This window comes from Oncorhynchus kisutch, linkage group LG10 (assembly GCF_002021735.2).
Source record: "Oncorhynchus kisutch isolate 150728-3 linkage group LG10, Okis_V2, whole genome shotgun sequence".
Taxonomy (NCBI): domain Eukaryota; kingdom Metazoa; phylum Chordata; class Actinopteri; order Salmoniformes; family Salmonidae; genus Oncorhynchus; species Oncorhynchus kisutch.
The window spans coordinates 15831570-15854810 of NC_034183.2; the positions used below are offsets into that span (position 1 = coordinate 15831570).

The 23241-nt window shown below is 45.1% G+C and overlaps 1 protein-coding gene across 2 annotated transcripts in view; it reads right to left on the reverse strand.

The window, feature by feature from the left end:
• The window catches only part of LOC109897464 (protein Wnt-7b), a 53277-nt gene that overhangs the window by 12729 nt on the left and 17307 nt on the right, over positions 1-23241 (reverse strand). The gene's annotated exons all lie outside the window — the stretch shown is intronic.

A 23241-nucleotide genomic window follows, 5' to 3' on the forward strand; every position in this document is an offset into this window, starting at 1 on the left:
CTCCTCGAGCACCTTGTACTGCATGCCCACATTACTACAGCTGTGATTTGCAGGTCTGTCTGGCTGTCTGGTGCAGTTACTTCCCTTCTCCCTCTCTCTCTCTCTGGGAGCCTGGTGTTCTCTCTCTCTACAGTACACTTGCAGTGGTTAGCACTTCAGCATTACTTGTATAGGCCATGTATGCATGCACAAGTTCGGACAGAGGACAGTCAACAGACAAAAATGATGCCGGTATGACTTAGTATTTCCTCCAATGAGAGGAACTGTTCAAGACTGATAATACAAATGCTTTTTTCTACCACCCCTTTTGAAGTATGCATCCCCGAGACAGTGCTGTCCAATTGTCAGTAGGGAGTGCTCAATCTTTAAAAGGCTACTGTGCTCCAAAAGGGGCCGTGGATGCTGTGCTGTCACAGTGGGTTACCCAGGTGTCCCCTGAGTAGTCCTTCATGTGGGAGAGAGGGTGTGGGCCTCAGAGAGAGAAAAGGGGGCTCTGGGCCACAGAAAGAGAGAGAGTAGAGGGGCTCTGGGCCTCAAAAAGAGAGGGTAGAGGGGCTCTGGGCCTCAGAGAGAGGGTAGAGGGGCTCTGGGCCTCAGAGAGAGAGGGTAGAGGGCCTCTGGGCCTCAGAGAGAGAGAGTAGAGGGGCTCTGGGCCTCAAAGAGAGAGGGTAGAGGGGCTCTGGGCCTCAGAGAGAGGGTAGAGGGGCTCTGGGCCTCAGAGAGAAAGGGTAGAGGGTGGAAGGAGAACAAATGCTACTAGTGACAAACCAGTGGGTTTATTGGGCCTTAAAGGGGATGTATATATATATATGTTTTACATGGATGTTTCTGTTTCTTTACGTAACATACTTGGCGTGTAACATCACTCTGTAGAATTCATGGTTGTGTTTTCTTCTTACTCAAATGTGTGTTCCATATCATGTAAACAATATTAATCAAGTATTTCAGATATCCAGGAGATTTTATGATCATCAGACCGACATGTACTTTCTGCTGTCTGGTTCAGGCCTACTGTACCAGGCTACCAGCATGAGGGAAGGGAAAATAATATTAATCACTGCATATTGCAATACAGCCAAATTACAGAAAAAAAACATGAAAAATCTCAAATATGAAAAGTTATACGTTATTTGGCTAAGCAAATAAATATTTAACAATTTAGAAACTTGCTAGATGCAAAATCATTGCTTATTTTACAGCCCCAAACAACTGTGGTTGTCTGAAGGCTAAGGCTGCTAGTCTGTGCTGCTGGAGATAAGCCCGGCCATGACTGCTGCTAATGCCCTGCCTGCTCACTGATGCTGTATGTACTGTATGGGGACTGACTCACAAACACCAGCCTTACTGGTTACCAACAGAGTTATGCCCTGCCAGCTTATGGTCACTCTCAGCCACCTTCATCTCACACATACAGACACACACACACAGAATCGCATACAGACACGTGCACACAGACACACACACACACACACACACAACGAACACTCGCTAAACTGCCCCAGGGACACTAAGGCATCTCTCTAAACTGCCCCAGGGACACTAAGGCATCTCTCTAAACTGCCCCAGGGACACTAATGCGTCTCTCTAAACTGCCCCAGGGACACTAAGGCATCTCTCTAAACTGCCCCAGGGACACTAAGGCATCTCTCTAAACTGCCCCAGGGACACTAAGGCATCTCTCTAAACAGCCCCAGGGACACTAAGGCATCTCTCTAAACTGCCCCAGGGACACTAAGGCATCTCTCTAAACTGCCCCAGGGTCACTAAGGCATCTCTCTAAACTGCCCCAGGGACACTAAGGCATCTCTCTAAACAGCCCCAGGGACACTAAGGCATCTCTCTAAACTGCCCCAGGGACACTAAGGCATCTCTCTAAACAGCCCCAGGGACACTAAGGCATCTCTCTAAACAGCCCCAGGGACACTAAGGCATCTCTCTAAACTGCCCCAGGGACACTAAGGCATCTCTCTAAACTGCCCCAGGGACACTAAGGCATCTCTCTAAACTGCCCCAGGGACACTAAGGCATCTCTCTAAACAGCCCCAGGGACACTAAGGCATCTCTCTAAACAGCCCCAGGGACACTAAGGCATCTCTCTAAACAGTCCCAGGGACGCTAAGGCATCTCTCTAAACAGCCCCAGGGACGCTAAGGCATCTCTCTAAACAGCCCCAGGGACACTAAGGCATCTCTCTAAACAGCCCCAGGGACACTAAGGCATCTCTCTAAACAGCCCCAGGGACACTAAGGCATCTCTCTAAACAGCCCCAGGGACACTAAGGCATCTCTCTAAACAGCCCCAGGGACACTAAGGCATCTCTCTAAACTGCCCCAGGGACACTAAGGCATCTCTCTAAACAGCCGCAGGGACACTAAGGCATCTCTCTAAGCAGCCCCAGGGACACTAAGGCATCTCTCTAAACAGCCCCAGGGACACTAAGGCATCTCTCTAAACAGCCCCAGGGACACTAAGGCATCTCTCTAAACAGCCCCAGGGACACTAAGGCATCTCTCTAAACTGCCCCAGGGACACTAAGGCATCTCTCTAAACAGCCCCAGGGACACTAAGGCATCTCTCTAAACAGCCCCAGGGACACTAAGGCATCTCTCTAAACAGCCCCAGGGACACTAAGGCATCTCTCTAAACAGCCCCAGGGACACTAAGGCATCTCTCTAAACAGTCCCAGGGACACTAAGGCATCTCTCTAAACAGCCCCAGGGACACTAAGGCATCTCTCTAAACAGCCCCAGGGACACTAAGGCATCTCTCAAAACAGCCCCAGGGACACTAAGGCATCTCTCTAAACAGCCCCAGGGACACTAAGGCATCTCTCTAAACAGGCCCAGGGACACTAAGGCATCTCTCTAAACAGTCCCAGGGACACTAAGGCATCTCTCTAAACAGCCCCAGGGACACTAAGGCATCTCTCTAAACAGCCCCAGGGACACTAAGGCATCTCTCTAAACAGTCCCAGGGACACTAAGGCATCTCTCTAAACAGCCGCAGGGACACTAAGGCATCTCTCTAAACAGCCCCAGGGACACTAAGGCATCTCTCTAAACAGGCCCAGGGACACTAAGGCATCTCTCTAAACAGTCCCAGGGACACTAAGGCATCTCTCTAAACAGCCCCAGGGACACTAAGGCATCTCTCTAAACAGCCCCAGGGACACTAAGGCATCTCTCTAAACAGTCCCAGGGACACTAAGGCATCTCTCTAAACAGCCGCAGGGACACTAAGGCATCTCTCTAAACAGCCCCAGGGACACTAAGGCATCTCTCTAAACAGCCCCAGGGACACTAAGGCATCTCTCTAAACAGCCCCAGGGACACTAAGGCATCTCTCTAAACTGCCCCAGGGACACTAAGGCATCTCTCTAAACAGCCCCAGGGACACTAAGGCATCTCGCTAAACAGCCCCAGGGACACTAAGGCATCTCTCTAAACAGCCCCAGGGACACTAAGGCATCTCTCTAAACAGCCCCAGGGACACTAAGGCATCTCTCTAAACAGTCCCAGGGACACTAAGGCATCTCTCTAAACAGCCCCAGGGACACTAAGGCATCTCTCTAAACAGCCCCAGGGACACTAAGGCATCTCTCTAAACAGCCCCAGGGACACTAAGGCATCTCTCTAAACAGCCCCAGGGACACTAAGGCATCTCTCTAAACTGCCCCAGGGACACTAAGGCATCTCTCTAAACAGCCGCAGGGACACTAAGGCATCTCTCTAAACAGCCCCAGGGACACTAAGGCATCTCTCTAAACAGCCCCAGGGACACTAAGGCATCTCTCTAAACAGCCCCAGGGACACTAAGGCATCTCTCTAAACAGCCCCAGGGACACTAAGGCATCTCTCTAAACTGCCCCAGGGACACTAAGGCATCTCTCTAAACAGCCCCAGGGACACTAAGGCATCTCTCTAAACAGCCCCAGGGACACTAAGGCATCTCTCTAAACTGCCCCAGGGACACTAAGGCATCTCTCTAAACTGCCCCAGGGACACTAAGGCATCTCTCTAAACAGCCCCAGGGACACTAAGGCATCTCTCTAAACTGCCCCAGGGACACTAAGGCATCTCTCTAAACAGCCCCAGGGACACTAAGGCATCTCTCTAAACTGCCCCAGGGACACTAAGGCATCTCTCTAAACTGCCCCAGGGACACTAAGGCATCTCTCTAAACTGCCCCAGGGACACTAAGGCATCTCTCTAAACTGCCCCAGGGACACTAAGGCATCTCTCTAAACAGCCCCAGGGACACTAAGGCATCTCTCTAAACTGCCCCAGGGACACTAAGGCATCTCTCTAAACAGCCCCAGGGACACTAAGGCATCTCTACAAACTAACCCAGGGACACTAAGGCATCTCTCTAAACAGCCCCAGGGACACTAAGGCATCTCTCTAAACAGCCCCAGGGACACTAAGGCATCTCTCTAAACTGCCCCAGGGACACTAAGGCATCTCTCTAAACTGCCCCAGGGACACTAAGGCATCTCTCTAAACAGCCCCAGGGACACTAAGGCATCTCTCTAAACTGCCCCAGGGACACTAAGGCATCTCTCTAAACAGCCCCAGGGACACTAAGGCATCTCTCTAAACTGCCCCAGGGACACTAAGGCATCTCTCTAAACTGCCCCAGGGACACTAAGGCATCTCTCTAAACAGCCCCAGGGACACTAAGGCATCTCTCTAAACAGCCCCAGGGACACTAAGGCATCTCTCTAAACTGCCCCAGGGACACTAAGGCATCTCTCTAAACAGCCCCAGGGACACTAAGGCATCTCTCTAAACAGCCCCAGGGACACTAAGGCATCTCTCTAAACTGCCCCAGGGACACTAAGGCATCTCTCTAAACAGCCCCAGGGACACTACCTCTATGTGTACTGCTTTTTTTTTATGGGGCATAAAAACTAAAGGCCAATTTACCTAACTCTGAAGAACCCAAAGGAGTCTCCAGAGTTAACCAATCCTGTGAACATACTTTTAAATCTTAATAGTGAAGTTAAGTAAGTCGGAAGCTTGTGGAACAGGGCTTTGTGAACAAAAAGAGCGTAATGATGTGATCTACATGACTTCAAAGAGGTTCAGCCAACCTTTTGGTAAAGAATACAGTGATGAGTAATAAATCTGTCTCCTGTGATAAAAAGATGACAAATGGCATCCAGGAGTTTAAGAGAAGAGGCAGCTGTACTTTAATAAATAGTATCACCATAAGCAAGAACTGATAGAAAGTTTGACAGCACAATCTGCTTCCTGCTGACTAGAGAGAAAATATCTGTTTTTGTAAAAGGCCACTTTAAATCTTAGTTTCTTAACACGCTCATTCGTATGTTTTTTAAACTATAAATCATTGTCAATCCAAATACCAAGTTATTTGTATGACAGACTAGTTGAATTATAGAACCAGCCAACGTCTGAAGACCTAATCCATCTGAGACAATCTTACGAGAACTTGAAAACAACATGTATTTTGTTTTTCCTGTATTAAGCACTAGTTTAATTAGGGCTTTCTGCACTGCTGTAAAGTTGGACTGTAGCCTTGTCACAGCCAGGTCAGCAGTTGGAGCAATTGCATACATTGTAGTATCATTGACCAAGCATGTATATACATAGTGAAAAGACCAGGTTCTTGAATCGACCCCTGCCGAACATCTACATGTAGTTCAACCACGATGGCCTGAGTTCTGTCACTTAGATCAGTGGTTCCCAAACTTGACTACCAGTCTGAATGAATTGTTTGGGGCAGAGAGGAGGAAGTGCAACCCTTTAGAGATTAGACAGTTTTCCAGATTTTAGCTGAGTTTCCCTTGCAATCATAAAGAGTGGTTACATAATAATCACATTTAGCCTTTTTGGTCAGTCTTACACATTGACTCCTCAGTTGCCTAAAAGAAAAAAGCGGCTGTAGTACTGTTTGTCCATGAGATGAGATGAGATGCCGTAGCCAGTATACACATCCTCAAAATAGTATAACTCAAGAAATCTGTCATTAATTTTGACGTTTTTGCCGAGGGGATCTTAGTCGCACAATTTTGCTTCTAACTAGGATGTTTGGTGTAGTATTTTTATTGAACCTTTATTTAACTAGGCATGTCAGTTAAGAGCAAATTCTTATTTACAATGACAGCCCCTCCTGATGACATTGGGCCAATTGTGTGCCGCCCTATGGGACTCCCAATCACGGCCGGATGTGATACAGCCTGAATGACAACAGGCACTTCAATGAAGAATCTCTACTGTAGACCAATCACCAATGAGGGGGCGTAGACTTCAGCTACTGACTTCAGCTTGCCTCAAGAAAAAATGTTGTGTGCCCGATCGGCCCCAAAAATACTTGTTGTAAATCCAAATTGAACAAAAACGTCACAAAATGTCATCATAATACTTGCAAGATCTGTTCCAAACTGTTTTGGCTGTGAGGCATGTGGATGCCTTAAGAGGGCTGAACCTAGTAATGGTAGGAGAGAAGTACACTCATTGTTAAATAAAGGTCAAATAAAGGTTCAATAAAACATTTCTATAAAAATATTATTCTGCAGTGATTCTAAGCACAATGGAGAGCACTGTTAGTGGTAAACTGCCCTTATCCACTAGACAATGATATCAACTGGGAATCTACATTATCCACCAGACAATGATATCAACTGGGAATCTACATTATCCACCAGACAATAATAGTAACTGGGGATCTGCATTATCCACCAGACAATGATATCAACTGGGAATCTACATTATCCACCAGACAATGATATCAACTGGGAATCTACATTATCCACCAGACAATGATATCAACTGGGAATCTACATTCTCCACCAGACAATGATATCAACTGGGAATCTGCATTATCCACCAGACAATGATATCAACTGGGAATCTACATTATCCACCAGACAATGATATCAACTGGGAATCTACATTCTCCACCAGACAATGATATCAACTGGGAATCTGCATTATCCACCAGACAATGATATCAACTGGGAATCTGCATTATACATTAGACAATGATATCAACTGGGAATCTACATTATCCACTAGACAATGATATCAACTGGGAATCTACATTATCCACCAGACAATAATAGTAACTGGGGATCTGCATTATCCACCAGACAATGATATCAACTGGGAATCTACATTATCCACCAGACAATGATATCAACTGGGAATCTACATTATCCACCAGACAATGATATCAACTGTGAATCTGCATTATACATTAGACAATGATATCAACTGGGAATCTACATTATCCACTAGACAATGATACCAACTGGGAATCTACATTATCCACCAGACAATAATAGTAACTGGGACTGCATTATCCACCAGACAATGATATCAACTGGGAATCTACATTATCCACCAGACAATGATATCAACTGGGAATCTACATTATCCACTAGACAATGATATAAACTGGGAATCTACATTATCCACCAGACAACGATATCAACTGGGAATCTACATTATCCACCAGACACTGATATGAACTGGGAATCTGCATTATCCACCAGACAATAATATTAACTGGGAACCTGCATTATCCATTAGATACTGATATAAACTGGGAATCTACATTATCCATTAGACAATGATATCAACTGGGAATCTGCATTATCCACTAGACAATGATATCAACTGGGAAGCTGCATTATCCATTAGATAATGATATCAACTGGGAAACTGCATTATCCACTAGACAATGATATCAACTGGGAATCTGCATTATCCATTAGACAATGATATCAACTGGGAATCTGCATTATACATTAGATAATGATATCAACTGGGAATCTGCATTATACATTAGATAATGATATCAACTGGGAATCTGCATTATCCATTAGATAATGATATCAACATTTACTACTGCTGGACAACTTTCGTTATATCATGTTTTGACTTTGACTGCTTTAAGTGTCTCAAAATGAAATGTGATTGTTCCACAATGTGATTTCTAAAATCTGTATTTTGTATTGCATTTTTATTAGCACATTTTCTTAATTTTTAACTCTGCTTTGTTGGAAAGGCCTCTTAAGTAAGCATTTCACAGTAAAGTCTACACCTGTTGTATTCAGCATTTCACAGTAAAGTCTACACCTGTTGTATTCAGCATTTCACAGTAAAGTCTACACCTGTTGTATTCAGCATTTTACTGTAAAGTCTACACCTGTTGTATTCAGCATTTCACTGTAAAGTCTACACCTGTTGTATTCAGCATTTCACTGTAAAGTCTACACCTGTTGTATTCAGCATTTCACAGTAAAGTCTACACCTGTTGTATTCAGCATTTCACTGTAAAGTCTACACCTGTTGTATTCAGCATTTCACTGTAAAGTCTACACCTGTTGTATTCAGCATTTCACTGTAAAGTCTACACCTGTTGTATTCAGCATTTCACTGTAAAGTCTACACCTGTTGTATTCAGCATTTCACAGTAAAGTCTACACCTGTTGTATTCAGCATTTCACAGTAAAGTCTACACCTGTTGTATTCAGCATTTCACAGTAAAGTCTACACCTGTTGTATTCAGCATTTCACTGTAAAGTCTACACCTGTTGTATTCAGCATTTCACTGTAAAGTCTACACCTGTTGTATTCAGCATTTCACTGTAAAGTCTACACCTGTTGTATTCAGCATTTCACTGTAAAGTCTACACCTGTTGTATTCAGCATTTCACAGTAAAGTCTACACCTGTTGTATTCAGCATTTCACAGTAAAGTCTACACCTGTTGTATTCAGCATTTCACTGTAAAGTCTACACCTGTTGTATTCAGCATTTCACAGTAAAGTCTACACCTGTTGTATTCGGCGCACGTGACAAATAAATGTGATTTAATTTGTATAATTGTGGAGTGACACTTTAATACACGTTTCAAACTCTAACTCTACAACTGATTTACGTCCTCATGAATCTGACTGTTTTACGACAGACGCAAGACCCAACCCTAGGGTTTTAAAGGTTGTGTTTTATGCTGCGTGAGTGAGTGAGGGAGTTGCTTGATGCTTGGACTAGCAAGCAGTGAGAAACTTTAATACTGCTTCCATGGAGGAGATGTTCGATGCTACAACTGTGAGATTTCTGATGCACCATTTCTGTGTTTGAGCCTCTGCGTCTCAGTGAGTGAAAGGTTTGATGTAGTTTGATGAGTAGTTTCATCATTGACCATCATTGGTTGATTGTGTATTGAGAAGACAGATGTTTCATGCTGTGTTGGACATGATGCTCCAGTACATCTACTCTATGATTGGGAGTTCTGTACTGTACTCCCATGCCCTTGGGGAGCTCCTACTTGTTGAACAGGCATGTGGTTTATGAAAGAGAAAAAGGCTAAAGAGGCACCAGGCCCCATCGTCCTGACAGGATTCCAGGAGGAACCACCCTGGGGTAGCCTTGTAGGCTGCCAGTGGAAAATTGGACTAACCATAAAAACCTCAATGAACTTGGAATGGTCTGGGGAGAAGAATAGAGAAATATTAAACCATCTGTCTAATGGAGTTTAGTGGCAAGTGTCTGTGACAGTGTCCAATATGGACAGAAGGAGAAGGAAGGAAGGCTCAAGCTCTTCCCTGAGAACAGTTATCAGTCAACATCCTGTGGCCATACAGGATCGCTCACTACACCCTGTACGGAGGAATACACCCTGTATGGAGGAATACACCCTGTACAGAGGAATACACCCTGTATGGAGAGGAATACACCCTGTACGGAGCTATACACCCTGTATGGAGGAATACCCCCTGTATGGAGGAATACACCCTGTATGGAGGAATACACCCTGTACAGAGGAATACACCCTGTATGGAGAGGAATACACCCTGTACGGAGCTATACACCCTGTATGGAGGAATACACCCTGTATGGAGGAATACACCCTGTATGGAGGAATACACCCTGTACGGAGCTATACACCCTGTATGGAGGAATACACCCTGTATGGAGGAATACACCCTGTATGGAGGAATACACCCTGTATGGAGAGGAATACACCCTGTACGGAGCTATACACCCTGTATGGAGGAATACACCCTGTATGGAGGAATACACCCTGTTTGGAGGAAAACACCCTGTACGGAGCTATGTACCCTGTACGGAGGAATACACCCTGTATGGAGGAATACACCCTGTACGGAGCTATACACCCTGTACGGAGGAATACACCCTGTATGGAGGAATACACCCTGTATGGAGGAATACACCCTGTATGGAGGAATACACCCTGTACGGAGGAATACACCCTGTATGGAGGAATACACCCTGTACGGAGGAATACACCCTGTACGGAGGAATACACCCTGTACGGAGGAATACACCCTGTATGGAGGAATACACCCTGTATGGAGAGGAATACACCCTGTACGGAGCTATACACCCTGTATGGAGGAATACACCCTGTATGGAGGAATACACCCTGTATGGAGGAATACACCCTGTACGGAGGAATACACCCTGTATGGAGGAATACACCCTGTACGGAGGAATACACCCTGTACGGAGGAATAGACCCTGTATGGAGGAATACACCCTGTATGGAGGAATACACCCTGTATGGAGGAATACACCCTGTATGGAGAGGAATACACCCTGTATGGAGGAATACACCCTGTACGGAGGAATGCACCCTGTACGGAGGAATACACCCTGTATGGAGAGGAATACACCCTGTACGGAGGAATACACCCTGTATGGAGGAATACACCCTGTATGGAGGAATACACCCTGTATGGAGGAATACACCCTGTATGGAGGAATAGACCCTGTATGGTATGGAGGAATACACCCTGTATGGAGGAATACACCCTGTATGGAGAGGAATACACCCTGTATGGAGAGGAATACACCCTGTATGGAGAGGAATACACCCTGTATGGAGGAATACACCCTGTATGGAGGAATACACCCTGTATGGAGGAATACACCCTGTATGGTATGGAGGAATAGACCCTGTATGGTATGGAGGAATACACCCTGTATGGAGAGGAATACACCCTGTATGGAGGAATACACCCTGTATGGAGGAATACACCCTGTATGGAGAGGAATACACCCTGTATGGAGAGGAATACACCCTGTATGGAGGAATACACCCTGTACGGAGGAATACACCCTGTATGGAGGAATACACCCTGTATGGAGGAATACACCACCCTGTATGGAGGAATACACCCTGTATGGAGGAATACAACCTGTATGGAGGAATACACCCTGTACGGAGGAATACACCCTGCATGGAGAGAGTGGGTGTGAGAGTATGGCCTTCACATCAGCTGACCACTGCCTGGTCTCCGCGTGTCCTTCATACGTCCCAAATGGACCCAAACATTTCTGGATGTGGTGGCCGGCCGCTTTTACGACAATCTGTGTTTAAAGCGGAGGCGAGCGCACCACTAAAAAAATGTACATGACACAGCAAAGGAGATTTACAACCTGAGAGAATAGTGCTAGGCTACACTAGCAACACTCTCCTTGTGACCCCTCTGGGCTCAGCGTCCCTGCCAAGCCAGGCCTATGTTGATGTTGCTGACCAGGGAGGAAAAGAGGGTACAAAAGGACACAGAAAGGACACATTGGGGAGAGTCACCGTAGAAACGACAGCTGGTTCATACGTACTGAGGTTACAGCCAGCCCCTTGCCTGTCTTTTTGGTGAGCTCCTGGCCTTGACACTGGACTGCCTGGGAGTGGAAACACGACAACTAACCATTCCTCTGCTCTGGACTGCCTGGAAGTGGTAGTGAGTGGAAACACTACAACTAACCATGCCTCTGGACTGGTAGTGTGATGTCTCTGTAGATCCTGTGTTTGGAGCTCAGTAGGTGATGGGGGACAGAGGATCAGAGGACCAGACAGAGAGCTGTCCCAGTAAGTCACAGAGCACAGCGATGACTGCTCTGGGGTGGAGCACCGGGAGAGGGGGAGAGGATGGGGAGCAGGGGAGCAGGGGAGAGGAGGAGAGCAGAGGAGGGGGAGCTGGGGAGAGGAGAAGAAGCTGGGTAGAGGGGTAGAGGAGGAGAAGCTGGGTAGAGGGGGAGAGGAGGAGAAGCTGGGGAGAGGAGAGTTTGGAAAAGAAAGAGAGCTGGGTAGGGGGGAGCGGGGAAGAGGGGGAGAGGAGAGGGAGCTGGGGGGAGGGGGAGAGGAGGGGTAGTTGGGGAGAGGAGAGCGGGGTAAGGAAAGAGAGCTGGGTAGGGAGGAGCGGGGAAGAGGGGGAGAGGAGAGGGAGCTGGGGAGAGGGGGAGAGGGAAGCGGTCCCGGACGGAATCAGGGTGGGAACCCAGGCAAAGCAGAGGCAGAACACACAGACACACACACACACACACACACACACTGAGCCCAGCAGAGTAGACCAGTGGCCTCTACACACAAGCCCAGCATCTGTAAAAGAGAGGGGGACAGCCTTGGCTTCTGGAGAGGAAAGACTTTTTTAAGACCCTGTCTCTGACATGCACTCAGAGAGGAGGAGGAGGTGGAGGAGGAGAGAGAGAGGAGAGAGGGAGGGAGGGAGGGAGGGGGAGGAGAAGGAAAAGGAGAGAGGAGGTGGAGGAGGAGAAAGGGAGGAGGAGAGAGGAGGAGGAGGAAATAGGGAAGAGGAGAGGAGGTGGAGGAGGAGAAAGGGAGAATGAGAGGAGGTGGAGGAGGAGAAAGGGAGGATGAGAGAGGAGGAGGAGGAGAGGGAAGAGAAGGAGAAAGGAGGAGGATAGAGGGAGGAGAAGAAGAGAGGAGGAGGGAGGGAGGAGACAGGGAGAAGAAGGAGAGAGGAGGAGTGTGTTGCTTATAGCATGGACGCATTACAGTTATAGAACAGTTATATCGTTGTTGTCACCCATTAAAAGGTACACTATGCAGAAATTTCTCCCCCATTTCCTGGTTGCACATTTTTTTTATAGTTCACCTAATTTCAGTTTATGTGACAAAACAGGCAAGTATAGTGTAGAGAATAATTTTACCATCTAAATCTCACTGAAATATATTTTCCAAAACCAAAAATATTGTATTTTCAGCTGTTTGAAGCTGGTGTACAAAACTGAAAGTAAAAAACACAAAACTGAAACTTAAGAACAGGAAGCATAGAAATAGCGCACATAGAACTTCTTAGACTTTACTTTCAAATAGAATGACAGATCTATAACTCACATTTCTATGTGAATTTCGATTAATTGCCCGAAAAGTTACATATTGCAGCTTTAGGCACAGAGAGAGCCCATAATGTACAGCACAAATGTAATCATTAATTTGGAACAAAGAAAAAAGTGGCACCTGCTGGTTGTCACGAGGTGCTGCAGTTGAACAGTATGGTTCACGATTCTTTAAAGGAAAACCCCTGCTTTGTATACCACCCCCCCCCCCCCCCCCCCCCCCCCTCCGACTAATATACCCTGTACTACTGTTTTCCGTTCCGCTTTATGTACAGTTGCTATGAACCTATGCTCAGAGAAAATGATAGACAATGTGGTCCTTGAGGTTTGCAGCCAGAGGAATTAGCGCAGCCATGTTCCTTTACAATAAAATAATATCTTGTTTTACCAGAACTACATACTGGATGTACTCACATTGTAACACACTTCGGCAGTCGAAAAAATAATGAGTCTTAACCTATGTTCCATAGAGTGATGATGAGGAGAGAAAGAGTTAAGTTGTAATTAGAACTGAACAACAATATGGGGTCATTTGGGTTCAATGGTTTTAAATGCTGGGAAGCCAACCAATCTGCCTCCAAGACATGGACATAAGACTTACAGTTTGAACACTGTTCATGTGCCTTGCCTACACTTCTCCCATCTGTCTTCCCCCAGGTGAGGATAAAGATTTCGACACAATGATGACACTGTCAAAAAACAAGCCAGAATCCATCAAACTCCTTTAATGGAAAATCCTATAATGAGTCAGTACAGTTCAAGACCTCATCTAACTGTGCAACTTAGAAAGAAGTTAATTTGAGGTCATTGTTAGAATGATTGTTTGTGACATCTTGTTTATTGACATCTTGTTTGATATGGAACAGTAGTATGCTGCCTAGATATCCAATGTACTGGTTGAACTGTAACTCAACCACTCATTCAAGTCTCAGAGGATATCTGATCGTCCCAACATTAACAATATGCAAAGCCTTCCATTCTCATATCCTCATCTTAATAAGGGGTTAAAGCCTCTTTAACAGTTCCTCATCCTAACCTCTCTGTATCTGTCTCTCAACTCTCTTTAATGGCCAATAGTACTGTGATTCTTGGCACATGTAAATGTGCTCTGCTGCCCTGCGGTAGTGAACACAGTTAGTGCTGGGATTGTGTGGAACAAAGCACACTTTGAGATTACAGTTGATCCTCTCACATCCTGTTCCCCCGCGTCTAGCGGCCAGGCAGACATAGACGGACACAGATCCCAGCGGACGATAACGCCACGTGGGTTATCCACCCACCCCGGCCCACGGCAACAGGCCCCCAGGGGGCAAAGGGGCGGGGCAGGCCGGGAAACCCAGCCCCTGTCAGCAGACAATATAATCTGTAGTGGGAGGGAGGGAGGGAGGGAGGGAGGGAGGGAGGGAGGGAGGGAGGGAGGGAGGGAGGGAGGGAGGGAGGGAGGGAGGGAGGGAGGGAGGGAGGGAGGGAGGGAGGGAGGGAGGGACCCCATGCTGTCAGAGAGCAAGAGGTAGGTGGAGAGACATAGAGAGATATTAACTTTTGGGAGTGCAATGTGTAAATGTTTTATGGTTTATTTCACTTTTGTTTATTATCTATTTCACTTGCTTTGGCAATTTAAACATATGTTTCCCATGCCAATAAAGCCCTTACATTCAAATTGAGTTGAGAGAGAGAGACCAGAGTACCAGTCACGAGTTCTACAATGTTGGACATTGTAGAATAATAGGGAAGACATCAAAACTATGAAATAACACATATGGAATCATGTAGTAACCAATAAAGTGTTAAACACATTTTTAGATTCTTAAATTTCCACATATGCTGAGCACTTGTTGACTGCTTTTCCTTCACTCTGTGGTCCAACTAATCCCAAACCATCTCAATTGGGTTGAGAATAGGTGATTATGAAGGTCAGGTCATCTGACGTAGCACTCCATCACTTTCCTTCTTGGTCAAATAGCCCTTACAGCCTGGAGGTGTGTTTGGTCATTGTCCTGTTGGAAAACAAATGATAGTCCCACTAAGCGCAAACCAGATGGTATGGTATATCACTGCAGAATGCTTTAGTAACCAAGCTGGTTAAGTGTGCATTGAATTCTAAATAAATCACTGACTGGATCACCAGCAAAGCACCCCCACACCATCACACCTCCTCTTCCATGCTTCATGGAGGGAACCACACATGAGGAGATCATCCGTTCACCTACTCTGCATCTCACAAAGACACGGTGGTTGAAACCAAACATGTCAAATTTGGACTCATCTGATCAATGGACAGATTTCCACCGGTCTAGTGTCCATTGCTTGTGTTTCTTGGCCCAAACAAGTGTCTTCTTCTTCTTATTAGTGTCATTTAGTAGTGGTTTCTTTGCAGTAATTCGACCATGAAGGCCTGATTCACACAGTCTCCTCTGAACAGTTGATGTTGAGATGTGTCTGTTAATTGAACTCTTTTTTTTTTCCTCGTCAATTTACACACAATACTCCATAATGACAATATGTTTTTAGAAATGTTTGCAAATGTATTAAAAATAAACAACAGAAATACCTTATTTACATAAATATTCAGACCCTTTGCTATGAGACACGAAATTGAGCTCAGGTGCATCCTGTTTCCATTGATCATCCTTGAGATGTTTCTACAACTTGATTGGAGTAAATTCAATTGATTGGGCATGACTTGGAAAGGCACACACCTGTATATTTAAGGTCCCACAGTTGACAGTGCATGCCAGAGAAAAAAACAAGCCATGAGGTCAAGAGAATTGTCTGCAGAGCTCCGAGACAGTATTGTGTCGAGGCACAGATCTGGGGAAGGGTACCAAAAAGTGTCTATGTAGCCGATGTGAAATGGCTAGCTAGTTAGCGCTAGAGGCGTTTCAATTGGTGACGTCACTTGCTCTGAGTCCTTGAAGTAGTGGTTCCACTTGCTCTGCAAGGGCCGCGGCTTTTGTGGAGCGATGGGAAAAGATGCTCCGAGGGTGACTGTTGACGTGTGCAGAGCGTCCCTGGTTCGCGCCCAGGTCTGGGCGAGGGGACAGACATAAAGTTTATACTGTCACATCTGCAGCATTGAAGGTCCCCAAAAACACAGTGGCCTCCATCATTCTTAAATGGAAGAAGTTTGAAAGCACCAAGACTCTTCCTAGAGCTGGCCGCCCGGCTAAACTGAGAAAACGGGAGAGAAGGGCCTTGGTCAGGGATGTGACCAAGAACCCAATGGTCACTCTGACAGACCTCAAGAGTTCCTCCGTGGAGATAGGAGAAACTTCCAGAAGGACAACCATCTCTGCATCTCTCCACCAATCAGCCCTTTTCTGGTAGAGTGGCCAGACGGAATCCACTCCTCTGTAAAAGGCAAATGACAGCCCGCTTGGCGCATGCCAAAAGCAGACTCTCAGACCATGAGAAACAAGATTCTCTGGTCTGATGAAACCAAGATTGAACTCTTTGGCCTGAATGCCAATCGTCATGTCTGGAGGAAACCTGGCACCATCCCTACAGTGAAGCAAGGTGGTGGCAGCATCATGCTGTGTGGATGTTTTTCAACGGCAAGGACTGGGATACTAGTCAGTATCGAAGGAAAGATGAACGCAGCAAAGTACAGAGAGATCCTTGATGAAAACCTGCTCCCGAGCACTCAGGACTTCAGACTGGGGTGAATGTTCACCTTCCAACAGGACAACGACACTAAGCACACAGCCAAGACAATGCAGGAGTGACTTCGAGACATTCTCTGAATGTCCTTGAGTGGCCCAGGCAGACTTGAACACGATCGAACATCTCTGGGGAGAACTGAAAATAGCTGTGCAGCGACGCTCCCCATCAAACCTGACAGAGCTTGAGAGGATCTGCAGAGAAGAATGGGAGAAATTCCCCAAATACAAGTGTGCCAAGCTTGTAGCGTCAGTCCCAAGAAGACTCGAGGCTATAATCTCTGTCAAAGGTGCTTCAACAAAGTACTAATTAAAGGGTCTGAATATTTACGTGAATGTAATATTTCTGTTTGCTAAATACATTTTAAAAAGAGGCTTTGTCATCATGGGGTATTGTGTGTAGATTGATGGGGGGGAACTATTTAATCAATTTTATAATGAGGCTGTAATGTAGCAAAATGTGTACCAGGTCAAGGGGTCTGAACACTTTCCAAATGCACTGTATATATATAGAGAGAGAGAGAGAGAAACAGAGAGAGAGAGTGGGTGGGTATACAGAACGAGAGAGCGAAAGAGAGAGCGAGAAAGAGGGAGAGAGAGAGAGGAAGAGAGACCAGCCATGGGGATCAGACATTACTGTTTCCCTGACGTAGGTGTTGGGCCCCACCTAGCCAACAAAAGCATTAGGGAAAACACTGCACACTGTCTAAAGGGAAAAATAACTGACCTTTGCCCTGCCTTGGGTACTAACAACCCACTCTCTGTAGGTCGACTCACAGCCAGACTACTGTACCTGATAAAGCCTAAAGATACTGCCCACACTGTAGTGGAACCCACAGCCAGACAACAGTACAGTACCTGATAAACTCTAATGATCCTGATAAAGCCTACAGATGGTGATACACATCCTGCATGTTTCCATTAGGAGTCCCTCATCCCACTCTGTTTCCCCTGGCCTCAGCGGCTTGACAGGGAGGAGGCCAGTGGATTAGGCCTACCCACATGATGATGGCTCCAAACATAGGTATGTTATTTGCTGCCACTCTAGCATAGCACAGTGTATGCATCACTTGCATAGGGTTATCCACATGATATCAATTACTTGGCTATGGGTGACTCCATTTTCTGAGAGCTTCATGGACATTATGTTGTTGCACATTAAATCAATAGATACTATATCTATCCATAATAATGCTGTAGATAGTATGATAGCATAATTATCAGATTTGATTACAATAATTCACTTGAGAATAACATAGCCAACAGGAAGAGGAGAAACAGTGATGCTGAAAGGAATAGCTCAGTAGCTGTATTATACGAAGGTGAATAATGATATTTTGGGAGAGTGTCAAAGCATCAACTTATAGTGCTCTTCCAAAAAAATAATTCTTTAAAAAATCTCTCCACAATAAACAAGGATTGGTTGGTTAAAGTACTTGGCTGTGGAATGGAATGTGCAATCAGATGCGGCATCAAATTATTATTCTAGCAAGAATTGAATGACTTTGTTTCCCTACACACTCGTCATGTTGGATGTAGAATTATGGGAAGAGAACAGGGAAATAGATGACCACTGTCACATGTGATAATGTACTGGGATAATGAGATTCAAAGACTAATTTATAGCATTTCCTTTTCCGCATTGTTTATAACCTTCTTCCAAATTCATCATTTACTTGTTGTATTTTATTGTTTTTTTTTGGGGGGGGGGGCAGTGCCAATAGTTAATATTTTAAAGAAATATGTTTATTTTCAGATTTCTATATGACTTTTCCATTTCAATGTCTGTATCAAGATATATCTTGGAAAAAAAACTTCCAGCAGGACATAATTAATATTGAAAAATGCCTTTCTTTCAATTTGATCAAATTGGAAGAAAGCATAAAATACATTAATATATTAAATCATATGTGTATGATTTTGATTTTGGCAGTGCATTTTAATACATTATTAGATTTAGGAGGATAATCGCTCATTATTAGGTAACCAATAAAGTGTTAAACAAAACAAAATATATTTTATATTTCAGATTCTTCAAAGTAGCCACCCTTTGCCTTGATGACAGATTTGCATACTCTTGGCATTCTCTCAACCAGCTTCATGAGGTAGTCACCTGGAATACATTTCAATTAACAGGTTTGCTTTGTTTGTGGAATTTATTTCCTTCTTAATGCCTTTGAGCCAATCAGTTGTGTTGTGACAAGGTAGAAGTGGTATATAGAAGATAGACCTACAGTTGAAGTCAGAAGTTTACATAGACTTAGTTTGGAGTCATTAATACTCGTTTTTCATCCACTCCACAAATGTCTTGTTAACAAACTATAGTTTTGGCAAGTCGGTTAGGACATCTATTTTGTGCATGACACAAGTAATTTTTTCCAACAATTGTTTACAGACAGATTATTTCACTCATAATTCACTGTATCACAATTCAAGAGGGTATGAAGAAAACATACACTAAGTTGACTGTGCCTTTAAACAGCTTGGAAAATTCCAGAAAATTATGTCATGGCTTTAGAAGCTTCTGATAGGTTCATTGACATCATTTGAGTCAATTGGAGGTGTACGTGTGGATGTATTTCAAGGCCTAAATTCAAACTCAGTGCCTCTTTGCTTGACATCATGGGAAAATCAAAAGAAATCAGCCAAGACTTCAAAAGAAATTGTAGACCTCCACAAGTCTGGTTCATGCTTGGAATAATTTCTAAATGCCTGAAGGTACCACGTTCATCTGTACAAACAATAGTACGTATGTGTAAACACCCTTGGACCACGCAGCCGTCATACCGCTCAGGAAGGAGATGTGTTCTGTCTCCTAGAGATGAACGTATCTTGGTGCGAAAAGTTGTGAAGACGCTAGAGGAAACCGTTCAAAAGTATCTATATCCACAGTAAAACGAGTCCTATGTTGACATAACCTGAAAGGCGGCTCAGCAAAGAAGAAGCCACTGCTCGAAAACCGCCATAAAAAAAGCCAGGCTACGGTTTACAACTGCACAAAGATCATACTTTTTGGAGAAATGTCCTCTGGTCTGATGAAACAAAAATATAACTGTTTGGCCATAATGACCATTGTTATGTTTGAAGGAAAAAGGGGGAGGCTTGCAAGCCGAAGAACACTACCCCAACCGTGAAGTACGGGGGTGGCAGCATGATGTTGTGGGGGTGCTTTGCTGCAGGAGGGGACTGTCACCAGAAGCTCCGGACTGGGGACTGTCGCCGGAAGCCCTGGACTGCAGCCCGTCGCCGGAGGCCCCGGACTGTGAAACGTTGCGGAAGCTCCGGACTGGGTACTGTCGCCAGAAGCTCCGGACAGGGTACTGTCGCCGGAAGCTCCGGACTGGGGACTGTCGCCTGAAGCTCCGGACTGGGGACTGTCGCTGATAGCCCCGGACTGGGTACTGTCGCCAGAAGCTTTGGACTGCGGAGGCGCACTGGATAACTGGTGCGTGGGGCCGGCACTGGTGGTACCGCGCTGAAGACACACACCTCAGGGCGAGTGCGAGGAGGAGGCACAGGACGTACTGGACTCTGGAGGCGCACTGGAGGCCTGGTGCATGGTGCCGGCACTGGTGGTACCGGGCTCGAGACATGCACCTCAGGGCGAGTGCGGGGAGGAGGCACAGGACGTACTGGACCGTGGAGGCGCACTGGTGATCTGGAACGTAGAGCTGGCTCAATGCGTCCTGGCTGGATGCCCATTCTAGCCCGGTAAATGCGAGGAGCTGTTATAGAGTGCACCGGGCTATGAATGCGAACTGGAGACACCGTGCGCATCTCTGCACAACCCAGTGCCTGACCGGTCACACGCTCCCCACGGTAAGCACTAGGAGTTGGCTCAGGTCTCCAACCTGACTTAGCCAATCTCCGCGTGTGCCCCCCCCCAAAAAAAATCTTGGGGCTGCCTCTCGTGCTTGCCTCGTTTGTATTTCTCCTCGTAATATTGCCGTTCCGCTTTCGCTGCCTCTATTTCTTCCTTCAGAAGGCGATACTCCCCCGCCTGCGTCCAGGGTCCTGCTCCATCTAGAATCTCTTCCCATGTCCATTCCTTCTGAACACGCTGCTCGGTCCTTTTGTGGTTGGCTCTTCTGTCACGTTCGTCGTATGAATCGGACCAAGGTGCAGTGTGTGGTATGCGTACATTCTTCTTTATTTAAGAATGAACACTGAACAAACGAACAAAATAACAAAACGAACCGTGAAGCTAATATGAGTAGTGCAGACAGGCAACTAAACATAGAACAGGAACCCACAAACACAAAAGGGGAAATGGCCACCTAAATATAATCCCCAATCAGAGACAACAATAAACAGCTGCCTCTGATTGGGAACCGTATCAGGCCACCATAGACATAAATACCTAGAACTACAAAACCCCTAGACATACCAAAACCCTAGACAATACAAAAACTAGCATACCCACCCTCGTCACACCCTGACCTAACCAAAATATTAAGAAAACAGAGATATTAAAGAGCGTGACAATTACCCCAAGCATACTTCCAAAGTTGTGGCAAATGGACAACAAAGTCACGGTATTGGAGTGGCCATCACAAAGTCCTGACCTCAATCCTATAGAAAATGTGTGGGCAGAACTGAAAAAGAGTGTGTGAGCAAGGAGGCCTACAAACCTGATTCAGTTACACCAGCTCTGTCAGGAGGAATGGGCCAAAATTCACCCAACTGATTGTGGAAGGCTACCCAAAACCTTTGACCCAAGTTAAACAATTTTCTAGGCAATGCTACCAAATACTAATTGAGTGTAAACTTCTGACCCACTGGGAATGTGATGAAATAATTCTCTCTACATTACTCTGACATTTCACATTATTAAAATAAAGTGGTGATCCTGACTGAGCTAAGACAGGGAATTTTTACTTGGATTAAATGTCAGGAATTGTGAAAAACTGAGTTGAAATATATTTAGCTAAGGTGTACGTAAACTTCCAACTTCAACTGTATGTAGATACCATCGGCATTTGCGCTCTTTCACAACAAATGACCATCAATTGATTCTGAGAAAGGGAAGGAACTCTTACCAATTAATTTATAATTGGAATGGAGTATTAGTTGTCCTCCAATTGTGAGCTTCGGCTATATTACAGTCCATGAGACAGAGCTATACTTTCTTTGTTTGCGCTCAAACCCGCTAATTAATAATTTACACTATCACTTGCAACTCATCATCAAGCTTTGATTATTTGAATCAGCTGTGTAGTGCTAGGACAAAAACCAAAACGTGCACCCAGGGGGGTCCCAGGACCGACTTTGGGAAACGCTGATTTATTTGAACCCCTATGAGCCTAGCACAGGGCTCTCATACCCTGTTTCTGGAGCGCTACCTTCCTGTAGGTTTTTGCTCCAACCGCAATCTAGCGCACCTCAGACTTTATCTGACCAGAGCCATTAACCTTTCTAGGGCAGGCATTCCGCTAGCGGAACCCCTCCACAACATTCCGCTGAAAAGGCAACGTGCGAAATTCAAAAATATTTTTTTAGAAACATGTAACTTTCACACATTAACAAATCTAATAAGGCAAATGAAAGATAAACATCTTGTTAATCTACCCATCGTGTCCGATTTCAAAAATGCTTTACAGCGAATGCACAACATATGATTGTTAGGTCATAGCCAAGTCAAAAAAACACAGCCATTTTTCCAGCGAAAGAGAGGAGTCACAAAAAGCAGAAATATAGACAAAATTAATCACTAACCTTTGACGATCTTCATCAGATGACACTCATAGGACATCATGTTACACAATACATGTATGCTTTGTTCGATAATGTGCATATTTATATCCAAAAATCTCAGTTTACATTGGCGCATTACGTGCAGTAATGTTTCGATTCCAAAACATCCGGTGATTTTGCAGAAATACTCATAATAAACATTGATAAAAGATACAACTGTTATTCACAGAATTAAAGATAGACTTCTCCTTAATGCAACCGCTGTGTCAGATTTCAAAAAAACTTTACGGAAAAAGCATAATCTGAGAACAGCGCTCAGAACCCAAAACAGCCAGAGGAATATCTGCCATTTTGGAGTCAACAGAAGTTAGAAACAACACCATAAATATTCACTTACCTTTGATGATCTTCATCAGAAGGCACTCCCAGGAATCCCAGATCGACAATAAATGACTGATTTGTTCCATAAAGTTCCATAAAGTCCATAATTTATGTCCAAATAGCCACTTGTTGTTAGGGTGTTCAGCCCAGTAATCCATCTTCATGAGGCGCAGGCACTTCGTCCAGACAAAAACTACAAAAGTTCCGTTACAGTCCATTAGAAACATGTCAAACGATGTATGGAATCAATCTTTAGGATGTTTTTAACATAAAACATCAATAATGTTCCAACCGGAGAATTCCTTTGTCTGAAGAAAAGCACTGGAGCGAGAGGTAACTCTGTCGGGAGTGCGCGTCATGAGACCAAGGCAC